This window comes from Drosophila sulfurigaster, chromosome 3, assembly GCF_023558435.1.
Source record: "Drosophila sulfurigaster albostrigata strain 15112-1811.04 chromosome 3, ASM2355843v2, whole genome shotgun sequence".
NCBI classification, from domain to species: domain Eukaryota; kingdom Metazoa; phylum Arthropoda; class Insecta; order Diptera; family Drosophilidae; genus Drosophila; species Drosophila sulfurigaster.
The window spans coordinates 19195540-19212112 of record NC_084883.1 but is presented as its reverse complement, the minus strand read 5'-3'; positions in this window follow the sequence as shown (position 1 = coordinate 19212112).

Below are 16573 nucleotides of genomic sequence, written 5' to 3'. Positions count from 1 at the left end.
AGTATTTACTTCTTTCTTTTTTGTTGTTGCTTTTAGGGTTTTTGCGTTGTTGACACGTTAATTTAAAGGCTGGTAAACAAAGTAAATGACCCAAAGTTGAAATATTGTTAATAAATCATTTAAACACGCGCACAGACAATTAAAGAGAAATAAATAGATATTATTCGAAAATATTATAAATATAAATTATCCGATTTATGGTAAACGAAACGTTTATTTTTGTTTGAGAAAATATGATTTAGTAAATGAAACGTAAATAAATTAAGTTGAAATGAAAAACTTGTAAATTAAAATATTTATTTTTACTAAATTTCTTTTTATTATTTTTGCATTTTTTTGGATGTTTGTGCTCCACAATCGGCCTCAGTTTTGGACGGTTTCAATCGGAACAAAACTCCCAAACACACCAAAACACGTCTAAAACTAAGGTCTCTCGTGGGCATCCTCTGGGGGTTGGATGGAAGATATCCCTAGCACACACACACACCGACACACGCACACACTCGCAGAGTTTGTTGTCGTTGTGTAATATTCAAAGTAGAAATAATATCATAAATATGAATAAATTGGTATCTAATATCATGCTGCGTTGGACTGTTGCATGCTGCTTACCTTTGAATCAATTCAATATCTTAATACCAACATTTAGCTTCACTTACCTGAAAATGGAAAAGAGGGAAAAAATATGTATTAGTGAGTGCGATAAGTTTCAATTTAAGTGCTGGGGAAAAACTTGCTCAAGTTGAAGCATATGGAAAATCCTCAACATAAACTGCAAAATACTGCAACATATTGCTGACTCCAACTCTTTTTTACTCGCTCTCCCTCTTTCTCTTTGGCTTTTGTTCGCGGGGGTTGGGAAGGATATCAAAACTTTTTGCACGTTTGCCGCCATTTTGTGCCGCTTTTCCAAAGTTTTTCTTAGAGCGGAAGTGCGCGTTCTGCGCCACGTTGCATTCCTTAGTTATTCTTTGGTGACCGGCAAATAGGAAAGTCCTTTTTAATGCTACTTTACTCGGTGCTCGGCAATAAAAAAGGGGTCGAGAGTCGCACAATTGCTGTGTTGTGGGTCATAGAATTTGTTCGGCTCTGGTTTTGCTCTGGTTATTTAATGTAAATGAATGTCAGCACGCATCCTTGATGCATTCTGATCAAATTCATTCTTCAGTTTCGATTCAGTGCACTCGTAAAAAGCCCACACAGCACTTGAAGCGAAACCAACTAAACGGACTAAATTAAAACACGAATTGAATTATATAAAACTCGGACTGAAGCCAACCACAGAAGAGGCCACTTCTACGTTAAGTTGACCGTATTTAATGGAACTCACAGCCAAACCACTTGACGCACACACACACACACTCGCACACCCTTATTTAGTATGTGGATTGGATTGAGACTGTGGCAGAGTCAACGTTGGTTGGCTGGTCATATTTTCAATGGCTTAGAATAATCATTTGGAGGGCTTTGGAGGAGGCACGCACAACTTCTAATTAAACAAACATTTTGTAATTTTCGTTTAACGGCAAAACGACGACACGTGGTTGCCTCCTCTCAAAAAGCAAAAGGACGAGGGGCGTGGCACAAACCACTTAAGTGCCAAAGCAATTTAAAGCCAAAGCAAAACGCCAAAACGAGCTTTCAGCGGGTTCAACAACGACAACGATATCGACCAGGAGAAGGGAGTAAAGTGAAGTGAATCCCAGGACTGTTGCCTCAAAATTTATGTCTATGTTAAAGTATGTGTGTCTGTGTGTGTGTTTGTGTATGGAAAGTTTACATATGTATTTGTGTAAATATGTGCCCAACATATTTCGCAAAAAATAAACACAGCCCAAGGCTGTATAAGCAATCTCACCCCTCAAGTCACATATCCTGTTTTCCCGTCAACCCGGTTTTGGGTCAAATATAATACTTGGGTTCGCATTGCATTTGGCCGAAAAACGTGAAAGCCGTTAATGGCAGGAGATCGCTTTCAAATTTATTTGTTTATTTATTAACTGCATTACATTTATTTCTATATTTTGTGCCGCGGGCTCTGGGTTGCTTTAAACATGCTCAGAAAGGTAAAATAGACTTTTATAATAAAATCTTACCCCTGACTTTGTTTCAGTTCTTTCGAACTTTGTTGGAACTTAAAGTGCGGCTACTTCAGCGTAATCTAGTTCACAAGGATGCCCCATAACTGTCCCTGGTAAGTTCTTTATCAGACAATTAGCACTTTATATCTACGAAGCAAAAATATCTCAGCATCCGCAAAAATTATTTATAAAGCCATCCAAGTGCTGCAGTAGTCGAAAAGTTTTCGCTCCCTTCGCTTCAACTTATTTGCCCACTTTTTGCCAAACTTAGCTCATAATTTGCTGTTATTTAAAACCATTCATTTCCGCTCATTTTACTACTCGACTCCTACAAATGTTCCCTCCTTTCCTCCCCACCACCACTCTGCAAAATCGGTGTCTATTTTTTGATGCGCTTTCTCTCGCCACTATCGAACCGAGTCTTGGGTCCTGTGAATTCCATTAAAAGTTTTACACGAAAAATAGTTGCACACACTAAAAAGATATAACTGTTAAGTTATAGTACCCACCAAAGTTTACCCACTCACTGGGAAATACGAGAGGGACAGAACGAGAGAGAGCGAGAGAGAGAGAGATGGCAACAGTAAATAGCAAACTGCAGTAAACTTTAAAATGGAAGCAAGAGTCCAAGAGTTGTGAGCAGCCTTATTAATAATTTTTAATTTCCTTGATGACTTCCAAGTTATTAACAGCGCCACGAAGAACGAATGCAAGTATATAGCTACTTTTTACTACCCTTTGTCCCTTCACTTTGTCTCTTCCCCACTCTCTCTCTCTCTAACTTTCTCCCGCTCTTTCGATGCTGTGCTTGAGTTTTTGACAAGTTGAAGACGAGTTTTACGCGTATTTTGCTTATATTCCTTATAATTATTGCATTGCTTCGGCAACAATATACCGAAAGTGTTGTGCTTAACTTGAATATACCCTGTAAATTATTTTAAGCCGAAGAGCTATCTCGTTGTGCATTAATTTAATAGTTTAATTTTATGGAAACTATAAAAATTGTATGCAAACTTAAAGTGGTATATGCATTTATTGAAATACCAAAATTACAGGGTATTTAGCGGAGAATAAATCGAGTACTTTGTGCAGCTTTCATTGGCTGTCGGCGACGTTTTAATTGTCCTTGGCTCTCTGGCTTGTTTATTTGTTTGTTCCTTATTTATGCGCTCGTCCTGTTTCGTCCTGCAGGCATTCGTTCTCTATGTTTTTAATGACAGCTGTCAACATTTTCTCTGTTGAAATAGTCGAGCCATAATTGCAACGTAATTTGATTGATTGCCTCTGACGCTGCTGTCCGCTAGATGGCGCTTTCTCTCTCTATCTGTGTGTGTGTGTGTTTTCGCCTATAATTGAAACTGATTGAATGAAGTGAATGCAGTTCGTAGTTGGCAATTTGCAATTGCTGTTTTGATCTCATAGAATTATTAATCACGACACGTGTAGAGTGTCAGCAGAGGACAAATTACCAAGGAAAAAACACATTGATGGCAACTGCAATAACTCTGAAAATAATTTAGATTTCCCTTCCAGAAAATTGCAAAACAAGGGAAGGGAAGAAGGCAAACAACAACACGCAAAAAAAAAGTGATGTAGTTGTTGTGGCAACTTTGCTGCATTGCTTTGCCAGTTGCACACAATGCCAAAAATGTCATTTGTCAAATGCAAACAGCTAAGAATAAACATCAACGGAAGTAATGCAGCCACAAAATACATAAAACAACCCAAAGGGCTGAGACAACAACAACAACAACAGTGAAGAGTGTTGAGGCAAAACCAACAGACAGAGCAGCTAATTATCAGCAACAAGAACTGTGCAGCAACTTCTTCTCTCAACAGCAAAACAAGACAAATGCAGCAACTAGGAAAGGGAGGAAAGATGGAGGGACAAAAACTAAGAGTATTAATGAATAGCAAACGACTTTGACTTTGCCAGTGAGTGGGCAACCAAACAGACCAAACAGATCCAGCCCTTAGTCACTCTTCCATTCTCTCTCTCTCTCACACACTCTCTGATCCAGTTAAGGTGGCACTTTTTACTGCAAGCTAAGTAATTTGGGCAAAACTGCAAGGAGTTAGAAGCCAACAGCAGTGATGAAAACAATGATAATGTTGGTAATGATGATAATGATAATGATAATGACGATGTGATGCTGGCGCTGATGATAATGGAAATGCATTGAGTGCTGCAGCCAGCGACATTGGCTATTAATCATCTTTAAACAAAAGACAGGCAGCAAGTAACAGCAGCAACTACCACAGCAGCAACAGCAGCAGCAACGACAACTACAACGACAACTACAACAACTAAAACTACAACAGCAACAGCAACAACAACAACAACGGCAACTGCTTGCTGCACACCAGCAATAACAACAACTAAAACATAAACATCAGGTTAACCCTTTCCGGCACCAGCAAAGTCCCCGTTGCATTTTCGTTAGCTTAAAGAGCTGAGACACGCACAGTGGTTCAACACCACTGAGACACATCAACAAAGTTTCGTAAGTTAATTTAATTGAAATTTAATTATTATATATTATTCAGTTAGAATTTTTCATTTTGAGATTTTTTAATTGTATAAGGATCAATGTCAATAATTGGAATGTATAAATTATCTCATTATTTTTCTCAAGCACACAAATTAACATTTCTGTCAATCATAAAATGTTAATGATACTGCGAGTTTGTTATTTTAGATTTATTGAAAAGAGTTTCTTTGTTATTTTCGGAATTCACATAAATTAACTAATTCAACTTAAGATAATAAAGACGCTATTTTAATTTAAGACTCCTAAAATATTTAAAATACAAAAATTTGATCCTATTTTTTTAAATTTTCTTTGATTCCAGCAAAATCAGCAGGTGGAATAGAATCAAATATTATAATAAGTGATAACAAATAGTACATGAAATCGAAATGGCAGAAGAAGTTACATTTTTACTTAGCGGAAAAGGTTACACATAAAATTCTCAAAAATATTATTATTTTTCACTTCAAATATATTATTAAAACGTTGTTTTCTACTAGCAAATGTCAATAAAAAAAAAGAAAAACAAGTCAGAAAGCTACAGTTAATTTTTTCCGCTACTCAATTTCAATAAAGCCATATTCTACAAATATACCACAAAACTATTAAAAAATACCGATAGTCCTATTTGATATATCGATTTGGGGCTACATTCAATATGTAATATTAAGTACAAAATATACCAGACAATGTATAAAGTATAAAAAGTATTTGAAAATATATGAATAATGAAAGATATGCAATTTCTGGCTTGCATTGTTTTTAGGTTGTTGTAAATGAAGTCTACTTTGCTCCACTGTGCATGGAGTCTGATGCACAACGAGCGCAGTCAACAATGACAGACGAGCAAATGCTCTGATGTGCGATGGGCTGCTGGGAGGCTGTTGATATATGTCGCTTGGCTTGCTTGTTTGTTTGTCTCTGCCCCCTCTCCCCCTATCACATCGCTCTCTCTCTCTCCGCTTCCCCATCAGCGTCATCTTCATCCACACAAGCCAGGTGCTGGGGTCGGTCTCGAGTTCGAGGGGCCATGTTGCTTGTCGTTGTCGTCGTCGTCGTCATCGTTTGTCGCATTGTCAAGAAGATGCATGTTGCTTGCCTTGCCAACGCACTGATGTCCCCCCTTTCCTACCCCCTTCTCGCTCCATTCGTTGTCATTTCTTTCCCCTCGCACCTCATTCTGACCGTCTTGGTGGCCATCACATTGGGATTGCTCAAAGCCGCCAAGTAGTTGGAGGGGCGCATTAAATCAGCAATTGAAACAACATCACTCATGACACGTTTTGGCCGGGTTGCGTTGAGAACGAGTCGGGCGACCATTTTGTGTGCTCGTCGTGCTTAATTTGCGTTCAACATACGCACACACATACATACATATGTGAGTGTAAATGTGTGTGTGTGTATTTGGGTGCCCCCTAAAGTGCATTTAGTTGCAAGCATTTATTGTTTGCGGTCAAATGTGCTGGGCAGGACGACATGTCCGACAGTCCGACAGTCCATTCGTCGATCCGTCCGACTGACCGTCGGACCATTGTCTTTGCTGCTGCTGTGGTCCATTGTTGTAACGTTGCCCGGCCACAAATGTGTGCATGTGTGTGTGTGTGGGCAACATATTGCAACGACATAAATGCATAATTAATTTGGCTTTCTGTGCGTGTACTTAGGCGAGTATTTGTGCGTCGAGTGCTGTTTGTCCTTTACTCGACTTCAACTTGATTCTCACGTTGAACTATTTGGCCCGGTCCTCGATTGTTACCAGTCACCAGCATCCGATAGTCCACAGTCCACACTCAGTCGGTATTCAGCAGTCGCCAGTTGCTTGTTAATTAGCCCAGTCCACGCATGCGTTATTCATAAACAACAACAACAACAAAATTTGCCTGCATTTCGGCACATTAAATCCCGAAAACTACACATGTGAATACACTGCTCAAAATCTCAGTAATGCTAACACAAAAGATCTGCTGCTGAAATGTGTTGAAACTTAACAAACAACATAAACAAATAAAAAACTACTCGAAACAGTAAAGAAAATACTTCAGTTAAAATCAATAATTAATTATAAATCTATTTTAGATCATTTGAATTTAGGAATAAAAAACATTTCTAATCACAAAACTATACTTAAAGATACTCAATAATTGTTTGCTAAACATTTATGTTATTTAAAACTGAACAATTTATTCATTTATTATTCTTAGACAATTTTAATGACATATTTTTTAAATGAATTCATTTACAGTAAAATTCAGGCTGAGAAATAATTTTCTTATTCATAATTTAACGAAGAATAATAAAAAATAAAATAAAGTTTATAATACACACATACAGTACCTTTTATTATGAGCAATATATATGACGCTCCGTCTTTTCTATTTTCCCTACTCGTCTGCACATCATTTGCGGCTTGCGGCTGCTTCGCAGTCAATTAAAATACTTTAAGTTTTTGCGAAAAGTGGCAAGTATTTGCCACGAAACGTTTTATTGCGTTTGTAAAATTTATAGAAATCATGAACGTTGATGCTATGTTCTCCTCCCCCTCCGTCTGTCTCCCAGACCGTTGTCGATGTCGTTTTGCTAACTAGCAGAAAATGAAATGCTTTATGTGCACACACAGAGCTCATTAGTATCCATAATTTATGTCAAACTTCTTTATGTGAAGTGCCAGCAGTCGTCAGGAAAGTCGCCTCCTCAACCCCATCTACTATATGTATGTTAGCTATGTAGCTAGAGCGACGCCAACAGCCGCCCCACAAATAATGTTCCTCCAACCCGGCAGAGGGAACATTCTCAGTCTCCATTTGATTCCCATTCCATGTTGCATTCAGTCACCGACTGCGACGAAGCAGTCGACTTAAATCATAAAATCATGAACATGAACACATACTTCGACTATATACGAGTAGTAAGCGATATATACTCATATATTTTTCGATGGCGGCAGACTGCGTTGCAAATAAATTTCACTTATGAGCTGAAATCGCGTTGTAATCGTTTCATTTAATGGGAAGCACGTGTGAAAGCTGCAATTTCTCAAAGGCAGCTGCACGATGCCAGCCACAAAAAAAAACAAAAAAAATAACAAAAAACAACTATTCTTGAGAGAAGTTGGAGCACTAAAATTGCAACCGCAGCTCATTAGTGTTGGGGGCATCGATGCGACATGTTGCTGCCCCCTTGCTTCCCTCTTGCTGCCCCCTTACTGCGGCGGCCTGTCACAAGTCAAATGTCTCAAGCGAGTGCAGCAAGTGCGAGTCATTTAAAGAGTCAGTTGTTTGGGTTCCCAGGAGCATGGATATTTATAGCCAGCCATAACAGATTTCCTCCAATGATTTAGTTGCGTTCAGGCGTCAAGTAAATCATAAGCCAACGATTTTCTTTTTTTTTGTGTGCTGCTTACAAATTCGTACATAATTTATGCGTCTCTTTAAAATGCCACTAGTCGGATGTTGAGGAGAAGATGAAGAAGAAGAAGTCGAAGGACTGTTTTTCAATTAAGGCAGCGAAATGCAAATTTATGCAAATCCTTGGCCAAAAAACTAAGCAACATCCAAGTTCCAAGCTGACTCTGCTCAGTGGCCGGTCAGCATCAAGTCTATAGCACTATACACAGAATATACTGAAGTACAGTTGCCAACGGCAATGGCAAAGGCATTTTGTGACATTGTTCTGCATAATTTGCACCTAGAGTCTGCAGATCGGAGGCTGCCAAACTACCGTTGAAGCTGCGAGCTCTATTGCCACCGTTAAATTAATAAAACGTAAAATTTCCCATTTTAATATTTATGAGTTTTCGCGCCGGAACGTTCCATTCCCATCCGAAATTCTCAGTCTCTCTCATACCCCAATTCCATCGCCTTTTCTCTAACAAATTCTGCATACTTTAACGCCAAGTTTCGTTCTGAGAATGAAATCATAAGAATTTACGCTCCAAACCTAATTTTGTCGCCTGGTGGTCGACGGTAGCGTGTAGCCAGAACAGAAGAGGAGGAGGGTCGAATTTGCTTCTCTCTTTCACACCATTAACTACAATTCCGAAAGGTGCGAGTTACAAATAAGAAAAGCAGAGCAGCATCCAACCACCCACGACAACAACAACAACTGAGAACAACGAGTGGAAGACAAACTGAGGCAATTTGCAAATGGAAACATTTTTTAAAGGCTCCACATTTCAACAGCTGAATTACAGATTTTTTTAGGAGTGCCTCAAATTAAAGAGGAGTGGCTTAAGGTAGGAAACTAGAAGGATCAATTCTTACATTTTTTTTTTGTGTTGGAATTGAATTATTGATAAATGACATTTTATTTATTTTTATATGAAATAAAATTCCATTCAAATAATAGAATAAAATTATTATGTTCACATTAATCAAGCAGTTTCTTATAAATAAATTTTATGTGAAGTTTGATGTTGACTGAGAAATAGTTATTATAATTTACCTCATATAACCTAACCTAAACTATGTTTTATATTAGGTAGACAGAAAGAAAGGAATCTAAATTGAAAAGCAGATTGCAAATCTTGAATTAAAATTTTTTTATCTTAAAAAGATTCTTCAAAGTTTTAAGTTAAGTTTTTTGTGTATAAAATAGTTGTAAGAATTTTATGTATTCTTTTTTAATCACAAAATGACATTAAATTTAATAAAAATGATTAGTATCTGTTAAATTAATTACACTCAAAAAATGAGGTCAAATGAAAAATGTGTTATGACTGAAAATATAAATAAAATAAAATGTAATTTCAATATAATAGAAGACCTATTGTTTCTATAATATTTGAAATGAAATTGAAATATTTTCGGTAACAAAACAATTCTCAATTTAGAAGAACTATGAATTTGTAGATTTTAGGAAGTGCCACATGCGTTTACCAAACAAAAGCTGTTGATATTTTCAATTCAAGTGCATATAAATCTTCTCACTTGCTTGAGCAACATTGCAAATTGTTTAAACCAAAAGATAAGAGTGAAAGCTAAAGAGTTAAAACACATTCGTCATCATCATATTGACCCATAAAAATCAATGCAACAAACTCAGTGAAACATTTAAGCCTGTCAGCTTAAACAACAAGGCAAAAGGACAATTTTGGGCAACTTCTCTAGGGACATTTGCCCACTTTCAATCAGTCCAAGGAATTGACGTGCCAACAAAATTTGCCTGTCTCTGTCGACTCTTCAAAATATTGCCGTCACTCTCTCGCTCTCTCTTTCTGTTCTTACATTTTTTTGTTGGCTTTTTGTGTGAATATGTGTGTGAGAGAGTGGACAGGTGTGTGTATGGGTGATGGGTGAAAGTAAACGTGCGAGAATAAAAAGTCATTTTTGTGTCTCGTGCCAATCGCATCGTTCATTTCCCTTAAATGCTTCATCGCCTGCCTGGCAAATGCAAGAAATGCACGCAAAGCACACAGAAGAAACCTCCAAAGAAAGGTGTGAGTGTGTTGGTGTGCATGTGGGTGTGTGTGTGGGTGTGCTGCTCGGTCAGTCAAGTCGAGCGTTCACTCGCTGCTGCTCTGTCTCATTCTCTTTCTCTCTCTTATTCCTCGTCCCGCTTGTGTTATGTTTAATTGAATGCGATTTCATTACGACGTTTGGACTGCCTTCTGCCTTCTTTCCACGTCTCTTTTCACTCTCCCTCTTCATCACATCTCGTTCATCTCTCAACTACCTTTCTCATTCTCTCATCTATGCTTGCGCACTCTTCACGCCCTCGTCATTGAGCTGAGTTTTCGGCTCGGATTCGTCGTTGGTCCTTGTCGCTTGGACGTTTGGTTCTGGCCCAGCGGAAATTGAGGCATTATTGTGATTCAGTGATTTTGCTCTTTTGCGCCACATTCCTCGCACTCGACCAGCCATTGAGCTACAGCTTCAGCTTCAGCCTGCAGCTTGCAACTTGCCCCGTCGCGTTGCTGCTGATGTTGCTGCTGCTGCCTTGTTGATTTTGGCATTTCAATGGGGTTTTTGTGTGTTGGCGATTCGATCAGGTTATTAAGTGCACACACGCATTGCTCGACCCGCACTCACACAATCACTCACTCACACACTCACACCAGTATTCACTCCCACACTCAGTGGGCATTCAGTTTGGCATTCAATTGCTTTGTCGTTCGTTGTGAGGTGCGAAACTAATTTGCACTGAAATTAGTTTTCTTTCTCTGCTCGAAATTGATGTTGCAAAACTCTCCCCACTCGATTTTCGCTGCATGTTGCATGTGGAGCGGAAAAAGCCCCGCAAGCCAATTCAACGCAGCATTTCATTTTTCTTTTTTTTTTCTGGTGGCACCATTTTAATGAGCCGCACATGTCCAGCCAACCAAAGCGACCAGTCGACTGTCTATTCAGCCTTGTTAAGCATTTGAATTCAAGGCATTAACAAGGCGTGCGGCCGTGTGGCACACACACACATACACACCCACACACACGGACGTGTGGCGTGTGGCATCATGATGTCAGTGATTAGTGTGGCATGCGTCATGCGTTGGGGGATTTGGTAGAAGTTCGCCTGCAGCAGCCAATCAAATATTGTTAATCATTAATGCCATTTGCCTCAAACTTTTGCTCGCACATCAATTGCGACACTTTCAACTAAAAGTAAAACTATATATAGAGGATATATCACTAATGAATACATTCTTGATGCTCCGAAAGTGAACCCTCTTTTTGCAGTTGCAATCCTGAACTAAGCGAGACACTGATAGCGGAAGCAAACTGAACACACTTAAGTGAAGCGCGTAATCCGAGCCACATAACAAATGCCACAGTACAGCGCAAAAATAAAGAAGCAGCTAGAGAGAGAGGCGAGTAAGCAACTGAAACTCAGGGGGAGGCGACAAGTAAGAGTAAAACCAGCAGAGCAAACTGTTAAGAAAATGGGATCAACAGCAGCTTTACACGTTTTGCTCAACTCAACTGAAATGAACTGAATTGAAACCCAAGACAACATCACCTCATCTGGAACAGCAGAAAGGAACTTCGAGACAGGACAAAGAGGGGTTTGACCATCAGCTAGCTGAGTTGCAAGCGAGATGCTTAGATGAGATGTTCACTTATGTCGCAAGACAGCAGAAGTAGGAGTACACTTAGAGAAACTAATGCTAAGAAATTAAGTCGAAAAAATATATATACAAATTCAGCATGGAATTGTTGAGTCGATAGCAAAATATAATTGAGAAACGAAAATATTTTATTTGTAATTAAATGAAAGTAAGTGAAAACTAAAATAAATTATTTTATAAGATACTATTATTTAATTAAAATTAGATTATTGAATTATGTTGAACTAAGCTAATGTATCTAACCAATTGAAACCATAGATACTTATTTTATTCTGAAATTTCATCAATCCTCGGAGTGATTGTTATGTTCGATTAAACCGCAAAACTTCTAAAATATACCAAGGTCATATTTGGTATATCGATAAAGTACAATATACGAAATAATAATATATCATAATGGTCAAAACATACAAAATATACTAGATAATTCAATGCTGGTATATTTAGTTCTCTGATATATTTTGTACTCAACAGACATTCAAGTTATGCTCCTAATTTCTTTATTTATTTTTTTGTACTATTAATTTTTGTGGTATATTTTCGGTATATATTAAGAATAATACTGCACTGTTTTGCTTTTATTCTTAATGGACAGCTGGTATCTCACAACTTTCTTACATTTTCATATTATAATGATGTACTATATTACTCTAAAGTTTGATAAAGATACATAGGTAAAGAAGCACAACTTATTCTCTCTGTGTATCATAGACAACGCATGTGACAACGTTAAACTGAAAATCATTGCACGGTCACGTGTCAATCTCTAATGCTCCCCCAACAACACTGACCAAGCTGCGTCTTGGGGTTGTTGGCCAAAGTGAAACTGTCAAAACGCATTTGACTTTTGCATTGCCCAAGAAAGAACATTTCCCCTGCTCTCGCTCTCCTTTCTCTCCCTCTCAGTCCCCTAAGCCATATTGTTTCCTGCGTATAATGACGGCAGTTGAATAAGCAAACGTAATGCCTAAGACTGCTTATGTATATAGTGCTAGGAAATGGCAAAAACACAGAGGAGACGACAATGTTTTTTGGGTTTTAAATTACGGCTCTTAAGTGTTTGGCACAGTGGGTCATCTGGCGATTACCTGGCAAAGTTTCTACTGAAACTGAAATTCCGAAATGCCATTATTTTTGGGGTATTTCCAGAGACACAACTATTACAATCTATTACGGCTGCAGTGACTATCAAAACGAGGTCAGTTTGACAGCCTTAATGCCGGCGTGAAATGATAATCTTGGCCCACTGAATGAGGCATTAAACGCTGAGTCTCTCCAACTAACAAAGCCTTAAAACGCTTCAGAACTCGCATTAGATTGTAACCCCTCCACATGCCACATTCTGTTCGGTCCCTGCTGAGACAACAAAAAGGACAACACTTAATTTCAATTGCTGCAATTAAGAGCAACCCACATGGAGGGTGGAGCAAGAGAACCCCATTAATATGAGTTTAAAAACTTGATCACTTTAAACACACAAAAAATGCGGACAAGAGCAAAACCCAAAAGTTCCCAACTCACATGTCTAATTAACCAGCTCTCTCTCACTGACTAAAGCACAATGAGGGGGAGGGAGAGAGGGGGGTTGTCAGCCAAAGGGTTGTCACATGTGAAGCTCGCCAAGCAACTTGCTAGCGGCTGACCTTTTTTTTTGCTTCTTTCTAAATCACTAGCCACAAGCTGTGGCTGCGTCAGCTCTGGGCCACAGACAGAGTCAGAGTCAGAGTCAGGGTTAAAAGGCCAGACGCCGCACCTAGTTAGAGCGAATGGTTGCTGCTCTGGCTGAGGTTGTCTGCCCGACTGACTGCGAATCATTCAACCCTTAAATTGGTACGCAATGTCAGCGATGAATTATCTGCAACCTGCTAAACAAGCGAGTAGTCAGCCAGCAGGCAACGTCCAAGGCTAGCAAGCATTGCCTTTGAGCCATTTACATAACACAGCCAGTCAGCGGGGTTAGCCTGGGGGGAGGAGGGGGTGCAACCGAGTGCTGCCAACTCGCAGAGCTTTTGTCAAATGTCGGACGGTGTCAAAGCGTCGCGGGCCATGGCCATAAATCACAGACGGGGCCAGCGAATGACCAAAAAAATAAGGGGGGACAAAATCCTACAGATTGAAGCAATAATTTTACAGCAATTTAAAGTCAGCTGGGAGTGCGGAGTACGCGCTGCTTTAAGGGTCAATGAACTCTGACAAATCAAGGAATTATTAATAATAACCGAGAATGGATTACTGACTTAATTTAACATAATATGGTTCCCTTCTAATATACACAAATATTAGTTTAATAACTAACGGACAGAGTCTTATTTTAATATACTTTTATTCGAATATGGAAATTATAATTTAAAGTTACTATTTTTTGGAATTTATGGGATGTTTTGAAAGTAGTTTGCATTTGAAATATACGATAACACCTATTCACTAGAGTGTATTAATTTATCTTAAGTGATTCATATAACCAAACTCAATGCATACATTAAATAGTATTTTTAATATTGCAGGTAAAATGTAAATATCGAAATCATAAGTAATATTCTATGTAAATATTTTTGTGTTCAAAGAATTTCTTCATAATTTACATAGAAGAACACAAATTTTCTTAAGCACAACATCAATAGTCTAATATTAAATGAATCGTATTAAAAATAAATAAAGAAATTATGAGCACATAAATATAACTTGAATGTCTGCTGAATAGGTTAACTAACATTTGAGCTGCTGTGGTTGACAAACTTTGCAAACAGCTGCAATTTGGCAGCATCGACTCTGGGGGGCAATTGTTGAAGGTATTCGACGAGGGAGGCTTGGCCTCAACTCAAGTGTAAAATTAAAACTCGAGCAATGAAAAATCATCAACGTCAGCCCCACACACACACACGTTTACGTAGAGGGAGCCCCACAGGGCGTTTTTTAAAAATAAAAAATTAAACAAGCAAAAGCAAAAAAAAAACATGCCAAGCATAAAAAAAGTAAAAACAGTAGCAACAATTTCAGTTCGAGGGGGATGCTGACAATGCGTCTGGGTGAACTACAACAAAAAAAAATATGAGCTACAGAAACGCCCAACGATCAAAGGCAGTAAAACTGCGGGCGGAGTCATCGAGGGAGGGAAAAAGCATCTCCAGCTCCACTTTGACGAATGACTACAGACGATGGCTGTGTGGGGACAGTTGAGAGACGGCGAACGGCGAGACGACGAGACGACGATGACAACGTCAATGGCGACATTGAAACCGGAAAATTGCTGCGGGTCTTTGGCAATTTATAAGCGCAGCTCCCAGCTCCCCTGCTCCCCCCCCTCCCGCTTCGCTCGCTCCAATTCCCAGTGCCCATTTCACAGTGCTCGCAACGCATTTATTGATAAAAATATCTTGAAGAAAAATAAAAGAATATAAAACGAAAGCAGCGCCAAAATCCATGCCTAATTGAGACGATTAGTGGGCTGGCGGCCAAAAGACACATTGACACACCCACCTCAAGAAAGAGACGCAGATAGTTAGACAGAGAACGGGAGAGAGCTGGAAAATATTTGCCATGTCAGCCAAGACGAGCAGGATAATGTTGTTGTGTGTGTGTGTGTTCAGTGAGAAGTCTCAACCTTTGACATGAACGCACCGTGTAATTTATAAACTACGAGTAAATTGTGTTCTGTCGCAAGTGGCATTTGATCCCCCCAATCCCCCCACTCCCAGTCGAGAGGAGAGTCACACCCTTCAGCCCCGCCTGTCATTGACAGATTACGCGTCATCACAGAAATATTAACTGTTCATTGACAGTAGCGTCCCCGCCAGCTGGCATTTTCACTGTCGACAGTTTGTTTCAAGTTAGCCAAGAGAACGTTCGATTGACAGCAGCTTCAATAATTGTCGAAAATCGAACAAATACAATTTAAGTCGCTCTTTCTCTACGCTTGAGTAACAAAGCCTGCTCTAAATTGTCTGCACAATTTAATAAAATGACATATAAAAAGGTAACTAAAAAAATGAAATGTTCAAATAGGCATCGTAAATTACTTTTGATACTATTTTTCGATATTTTGTAGTCTAACATGTTAAATATCCTTTTGTACGTTCAATCCAGAGATAGTTAAGTAATTTAGGTATTTTTGACCTATAGTTACTAATTAGATTGACAATTTAGTGTTTTCAAATTTCAAGTTCTAAAAGCTCTTAGTTACTTTATCTCTATATACAATATTTTTGATCCTAGGATATTTCAGGATTTTCTTTACTTTAACTGGATGTAGTCCTGATTGAATGCTTTTCATATTCCCTGCACACCAGATATTAGTCATTCTACGAAACTACAGATCTTCAGACAGATTGAATCCTAGTCTCACTAATTAGATATTTTGAGCAACAGATACTTGCGTTTGATAATTAAATGCTTTTGAATTTCATGTTCTCTAGTTTGAAAGGCTATTAGTTTTCAAAAACTTTTAGATAATTAAGATTATTGAATTCTTCTGACTTTTATTTTCTTTTACTAGTTGGAATCTTAGTGCTAGTGATTAGATACTTTGGATTTTCTTTGATTCCTTTTGACTTTTCTGCAGATCTTCAAACTATTTAACTATATGTAATCCTAATTTAAGTGATTAAATACCTTAGAGCTGCAAATATCTGCGGTTAACAATTAAATGCCTAAAAATCTTAGGTTCTCTAGGCTATAAACAATTAAGATCCTTAGACATTTCAGTCACTTATATATTTAAACTAGAAGTAAAGTTTGTGCGAGTGATTAGAAGTTACTTTTGGCTTAGATATACTAGATACCTTTCGACTTCCAGATTTTATTTGCACCTAAATATTGCAGATCATATGATTCTCTAGACATTCAGCTAAAGACAGTCCTAGAGACAGTCTCAACCTTAGTAAAAACTTTTCGATTTTCTAGCAAAA